Source organism: Galeopterus variegatus, unplaced genomic scaffold (assembly GCF_000696425.1).
Source record: "Galeopterus variegatus unplaced genomic scaffold, G_variegatus-3.0.2 Scaffold8533, whole genome shotgun sequence".
Taxonomy (NCBI): Eukaryota; Metazoa; Chordata; class Mammalia; order Dermoptera; family Cynocephalidae; genus Galeopterus; species Galeopterus variegatus.
This window is the reverse complement of record NW_007734644.1, coordinates 31,987-38,150: the sequence shown is the minus strand read 5'-3', so window position 1 is coordinate 38,150 and position 6,164 is coordinate 31,987. Positions and strand designations below refer to the sequence as shown.

Genomic DNA, 6,164 nt, shown 5'->3' with positions numbered 1-6,164 from the left:
ACAGTTAAATATGAGTGGTGATATTGCCTGCCAGGGGACATTTGGCTATGTCTGAAGACATTTTTTATTGTCATAACTGGATGTTAAAATCTCTAGTGGGAAGAATCCAGAGATGCTGCTACACCCTACAGTGCACAAAACAGCTCCGAGTATGCTGTGTTTATGTATTTAAGTATTATTTGTTAAAAAATATATCTTGATAGAACCCAACACAAGTATGGATAGGAAATATTTACACTTAAGATAATAAATAATGTGACTTACCTCAGAATTTTCTGATTAGCATATTCACTGTTTTAAATTATACTATTCTTTATGTCCCTTATCCAATCCCTACCCTTCTCCTTCCCCCTTCCCTTTGCCCCATCCTTTCCCCTTTCACTCTCCCTTCTGATACCCATAGATTTGTTCTCTCCATCTGATAGATTAACAATTCCTCTGTTGGTGTGTTGCCTAGATGATCTGTCCAGTACTGAGACAGGTGTGATCAAGTCCTCCCCTATTATCACAAATCAGATGCTTCTTTTACTCTGGAGTGTGATTTGTGGAGAGGACCTCTTTTTTTCTTTTGTCTGTACTGGTGCCTCTCCTTATCTCAATGCAGTTGACTCTGGTGTACCATGTGCACAGTGGCTGGGACTGCTGCTATAGAGCCTAGCTGCTTTTGCAGTAGCCATGGCAATTGTGGTGGCTATGGTGGGCTACCTGCATGAAAATGGTGTTTTTGGTATGCTCTTTATCTGGTTGTGGCTGGATGCAGCTTCCCCTGATTCCATGCCTTAGGACACTGGCATGGCCCAGGTCAGTGGTGGCAGCTTGCCTCTTTGTGGCTGGGTTCAGCTTTCTGTACTTCGGTGCCTCCAGACCATAGCAGGGCCCAGGAAATGGCAGCAGCTTGCCTAGTTATGGCTGTGTTTTGTTCCCTCTGGCTCCATGCCTCATTCTAAGATGTTGTGGAGCATCTGGGGAGAAGGGAGAGGAGAAACAGCGTGGGAAGATGGGGAATGAGGTGGAGCATGATTGAAGCCTGTGGCCTCCCTCATTTCTGCAGGGGAGAACTGGGTGCTTGTAGTGGTGGCTGGGTTATCACTGAGCTTGATGAAGATGTCAGGAGGGTGTGACTCAAGCCCTCAGCCCCCAACTGCCCCAGCTCAGGAGCCTGGGGTGCTTCCTTCGGCAGCTCATTTGTTGTCAGTGGGCTTGTTTTGGATGTTTGGGGGATAAGACTGATGACTTCAGCTCCCCATTGAACTAGCTTGGGAGACCGGGACATTTCCTGTGTGGCTCGATGGTCATCACTGGGCTGGTTGCAGATGTTAGGGGGTGTGGCCAGTGCACTCGGCCCTCCATCCCAGCTTGGGATCCCAGGGCACTACTAGCAGTTGCTTGGTGGTCATCAATGGGCTGGTTGTGGATTTGGGGGCAGCATGACTGAGGACCTTGCCCTCCCCCCCCCACAGCCCTGGCTCAGGAGCCCAGGGTGCTTCCTGCAATGGCTCAGTGGTCATCATTGGGCTCATTGTGGATGTTAGGGGGTTGGCTGAGACACTTGGTCCCCCACCACCCCAGCTTGGGAGCCCAGGGCACTTCCTACAGTGGCTTGGTGGTCAGCACTCTGGGGGATTTGGATGTTGGGGGTATGTGGCTAAGGCCCTTGGCCCCTCAATGCCCTGGCTCAGGAGCCCAGCATACTTTCTGTGAAGGCTCAGTGGTCATCACTGGGCTGGTTGTGCATGTTTCATGGGCCTGGCTGAGGCCCTCAGCACTCCCACCTCCCTGGCTTGGGAACCCAGGGGCTTCTGGTCCTTCTAGGTTTTATAGGTGTTCTTTGGTGGTGTTAGACCTTTATTAGTTAAGATCAAACTTTGTTTTCAATCTGTGGGTGTTTTGTTTTTTCTTTCACTTTTGGGTTGGATTATTCTGTTCCCACCACTTAAATGCTGCCCCAGAAGAAATTTGTTGTCCTTTGGTTACATCTAAAATGAAGGAACTTCCTGTGGTGACAAGCACTTGAGCCCTGCGGTTTAGCAAAATTTCTGCTTTGCTCCTGATTCCCTGAGGAAGGCTTTTTGTGCAGCTCATGTTTTAATGCTTGACCTTGTATGTACTTCCAGGTCTCATGAGGTCTGGTACACTCAGGTTGTATGGAAATTCTGGTCTGGACCAGAGTCTTTTCAGCAAACTGCAACCCCAGCAATTCTATAATCCTGACCAGTCTAAACTGAGTGATCCTGTGGTGATTGGAGGGCAGACCAGCTGTCTATGCTGTGCACCAATGTTCCCCTGGTCGGCCCATCTCCTCAACCACCCACACTCCAAACACTTCCCATAGGATAGCCCGAGAAATGGTCCCTTGTCATAACTCACTGACCTCTCAGTGGCTCCTTTTTTCTGTTGTCTGTGGTCCTCATTCTTATTTGGGTCCACAGAACCCCTGTTAGTGGCCTTGCTGGCCTGAGGGCCGCCAAGTCTCTCTTCTCCCCTGCCACTTCCAAGCAATTTCATACAAAGGGCACAGCTGTGGCTTTTACCACCTCTCGCTCCATGTGTTTACCAGGTCCAGCCTTAAAGTGGCTGGGGCTTGAAATAGTGGGAGTGATTTTTTCTTTCTGTCATCATGGCTTCTCCTGCCTTTGTGTACACTGTATGTCTCTTCTCCTCTTCCCCTGAGCTCTAGCAGCCCCAGGTTGGCTATCGTTGCTTTTTAATGTTTGTAAATTGGTTGATTTCTGGGAGAGAGTGACACTGGTGTCCATTTATTCTGCCATCTTCATGAGAAGTCTTACCTCAGAATTTTTGACATTAAATGCCATTTTTTTTTCTAAATTACTGAGCTTCTTTCTTTTTTCCTACTCTCCTATTGTAAGTTTTTATGACATTTATTACAAAACCCTGTCTTCAGTAAATGTAATTTTTTCTAATGTTTGAAGCTAACACAGAGCCAGTCAGTAGGTTGAATAGAAATACTTCCATGAGAATATACAAATCAGACACACAACTGTTAAGAGGTTAAATCTGCAATCATTTAAACTGCTATGAAATGTAATATTTATCATATTCTATTTAGTGAAAAGTAGTGTCTAGAAGTAAGATGTATTCTTTATTCCTATTCCTCATAGTTTTAAATGGGACCACATAATAGATATGATTGTGCGTACTGTGTGCTCTGTACTTCAGGACTATCTTATATTTATGTCTGCAGTGATGGAGTGCTGTGTTTGTATCTTGCCACTAGGAGGGGCAATGGAGCAAATCCCAGTTCCACTTGGTTATTGCCTTGTGCGTGGTTCTACCTGCACATAGATCTGCAGACCTTCCAATGGCCCCAGTGTCGGTTTTCACTGAAGAAGCCTCCTGGAGTCAGCAGTTGCCCCTTCTCTGTCCTTGGAGCCTTAGTGATGGGAGGAGACCTAAGCCCCAAGGAGGGGTAAGTGTGAGTAAACAAAATGGGGTCCAGCATAGAACCTGTGGTGTGGCTGGATGCAAGTGTGTGGGGAAAATAGGATAATTTAGTCAGTCTCCCTCTACATTTCTCATAAACAAGTTTTGTGTGGGGTGGAGTTAGTGTGCATGTGCACCCATGTATCTTTCTAGTTAATTGCTTTTGTGTGTTCTTCAGTTTGTGAAGCAGTGCAGGCGGCAGAGCTGGCATCTAAGTGTCTAACAATAGAGCATGTTTACTCTACTGGCAGCTGCTCAGTTTCAGTTTTTCTTTGGACTTTGCTGGTAGCAGTTGAGTTTCTGAGTTTCTCCTTTGTACTGCCTAGCTCCTAGATGTGTGTGTGCTGAATAAAGACTACTCTTTCTTCAACCAAGACTCCGAGGATCTTTTTGCCAGTTACCTTGCTTGTAGACCTGTCTGTGAAGGGTTTGTGAATGAGCTTAGGGGTCTGTGAGCTTCAGACCCAGCTCTAGCTCTACAAGGTGTTGCAGGGCCCATTGGGTCGAGAGGTCACTTCCACTTGCCACCCTTCTGTCCCCTAATCTCTGGTACCAGTGGGCAGAAATTACAGCACCATTATTTCTTTATCATTTTTAACTCTGTATTTTCTTTTTTTCTGTTTTTTATTCTAACTCCTTTTTGACTTTTGGTATCTCATGTTTTTGTTTTCAGTCTAAAAATGTTTCTAATTTGTTTTGTGACTTTATGACTTACTGACTGGTGTTTCTTCTTTATAATTTCCACATAATTGTGAACTACTGAAATATCCTCCAGTTAATCATTGTCAACTTAAACCTATTATGGTCAGAGAACATACTTTGTGTGATTTCAATCCTCACATTTATTGTGGCTATTTTAAGGCCTAGCAAATGGTGTTTTCTGGGGTCCTTCCATGTGTACTTTAACAGAATGTGTGTTCTGTTTTTGGGTGGCGTGTTGTGCATACACATATTGGTAGTCAAGTTGTTTTATAATGTTGTCCAGGACTCCTATACCATTGTCACTGTTTTGCCTAGTTGTTCTACCCATTAGTGAAAATTGCACTGGGCATCTCCAAATATTTATATAGTCTACTTCTCTCAATTTCCTCCCCAATTATTTTTATTTGATGTTGGGCTTCTGTGTTTGATGCATGTGTATCTATAATTATCACGATGTTCTCATGACTGATATGCTTGTCATTATAAAATGTCCCTCTTTATCCCCAATAACATTTTTGTTTTAATATTTATTTTTGTCTGATATTAGTATGGCCAGCCAGTGTAACTATCTTTTGGTTCTGTTTACCTTGCATATATTTTGCCATTCATTAATTTTCAACTAATTTCTGTTTTTTAATTAAAAGTGTTTTTCCTATGCACACTATTTAACTTTTTCTTGTTTGTATTCTTTTAAATTCATTTGGGCAATTCCTGCTTGTTAAAAAAAAATTATTTTGTTTTAATTGACAGATTATGACTGTATGTGTTCATGAGGTACAGTGTGATGTTTCAACGCATGTATACATTGTGAAATGATAAAATCAGACTGATTACCATTCATTACCTCACATACTTATCATTTCATGTTGAGTTCATTTAAAATCCACTGTCTGCAACTTTGAAATATACAATGCATTACTCTTAGCTAGATTCACCATGCTCTGCAGTACATCACCAGAACTTATTCCTCCTGCCAAATTGAAACTTTGTACCATTTGAATAACATGTCCAAATTTACCCTTGACTTCCAACCTAACCCTCAGCTTCTGGTTATCTCCATTCTATTTTCTATTTCTCTTAGTTTGACTTTTTATAGACTACATATAACTAAAATTATGTAGTATTTGTTTGTTTGTTTTTGAGTCTGGCTATTTTACTTAACACGATGTGCTCTAGATTCAGCCATCTTGCCACAATTGACAATTTGTTTTTTCCTAAGACTGAGTAGAATTCCATTTTTTATATGCATGACATTTATATTTGTCTTAGTCCGTTTTTGTTGCTATAACAGAATACCCGAGACTGGGTAATTTATAAAGAACAGAGGTTCATTTGGCTTATGATTTTGGGACAGCTGCCTCTGGCATGGGCTTTAGGCTGCTTCTTTTCATGGTGGAAATGGCAGGCAGCCAGTGGATACAAGCTGATCACAGGGTGAGAGGAAGCAAGAGACAAGAGGAGGTGCCAAGGTCTTTTAAACAACCAGCTCTCATAGGGACTAAAAGAGTGAGAACCCACTCACTAACCCTCCTCCCCCAGGGAGAGCATTAATCCATTCATGAGGGATCTTCACCCATGACTCATACAGCTTCCAGCAGTGCCATATTGGGATTTCCACATGAGTTTTGGTGGGACGACACATCCAAACTCTATCAGTTTTATCTGTTCATTTCTGTAGTATTGATATATGTTGCCTGTTAAGAATAATGGTGTAATGAGCATTGGAATGGTGACATCTCTTTGACAAACTGATTTCAATTCATTTGAATGTATACTCAGAAGTGGAGTTGTTAGATCTATGGTAGATTTATGTTTAGCTTTTTGAGAAAACTTTACACTTATTTCCAAAATGGTGATCTAATTTACACTCCCACCTACAGTTCATGAAGATTCTTTTCTTCACATGCTCATGAAATTATCTATCTTTTTGATAGTAGCCATTCTAACAGGTGTGATGCATTCTCATTGTGGCTTTTAAATTGCATTTCTTAGCATTGGTGAACTTGAGGATTTTTTTTTAT

The 6,164-nt window shown here is 42.5% G+C and overlaps 1 long non-coding RNA gene across 1 annotated transcript in view; it reads left to right on the top strand.

Moving 5' to 3' along the window:
• Positions 1–3,712, top strand: part of LOC103608534 — a 22,654-nt gene extending 18,942 nt beyond the window's left edge. The window contains exon 4 of the long non-coding RNA XR_552071.1: positions 3,236–3,712. This is a non-coding gene — a long non-coding RNA (uncharacterized LOC103608534). The remainder of the gene's footprint in view (positions 1–3,235) is intronic.
• Positions 3,713–6,164: the final 2,452 nt, after the last annotated feature.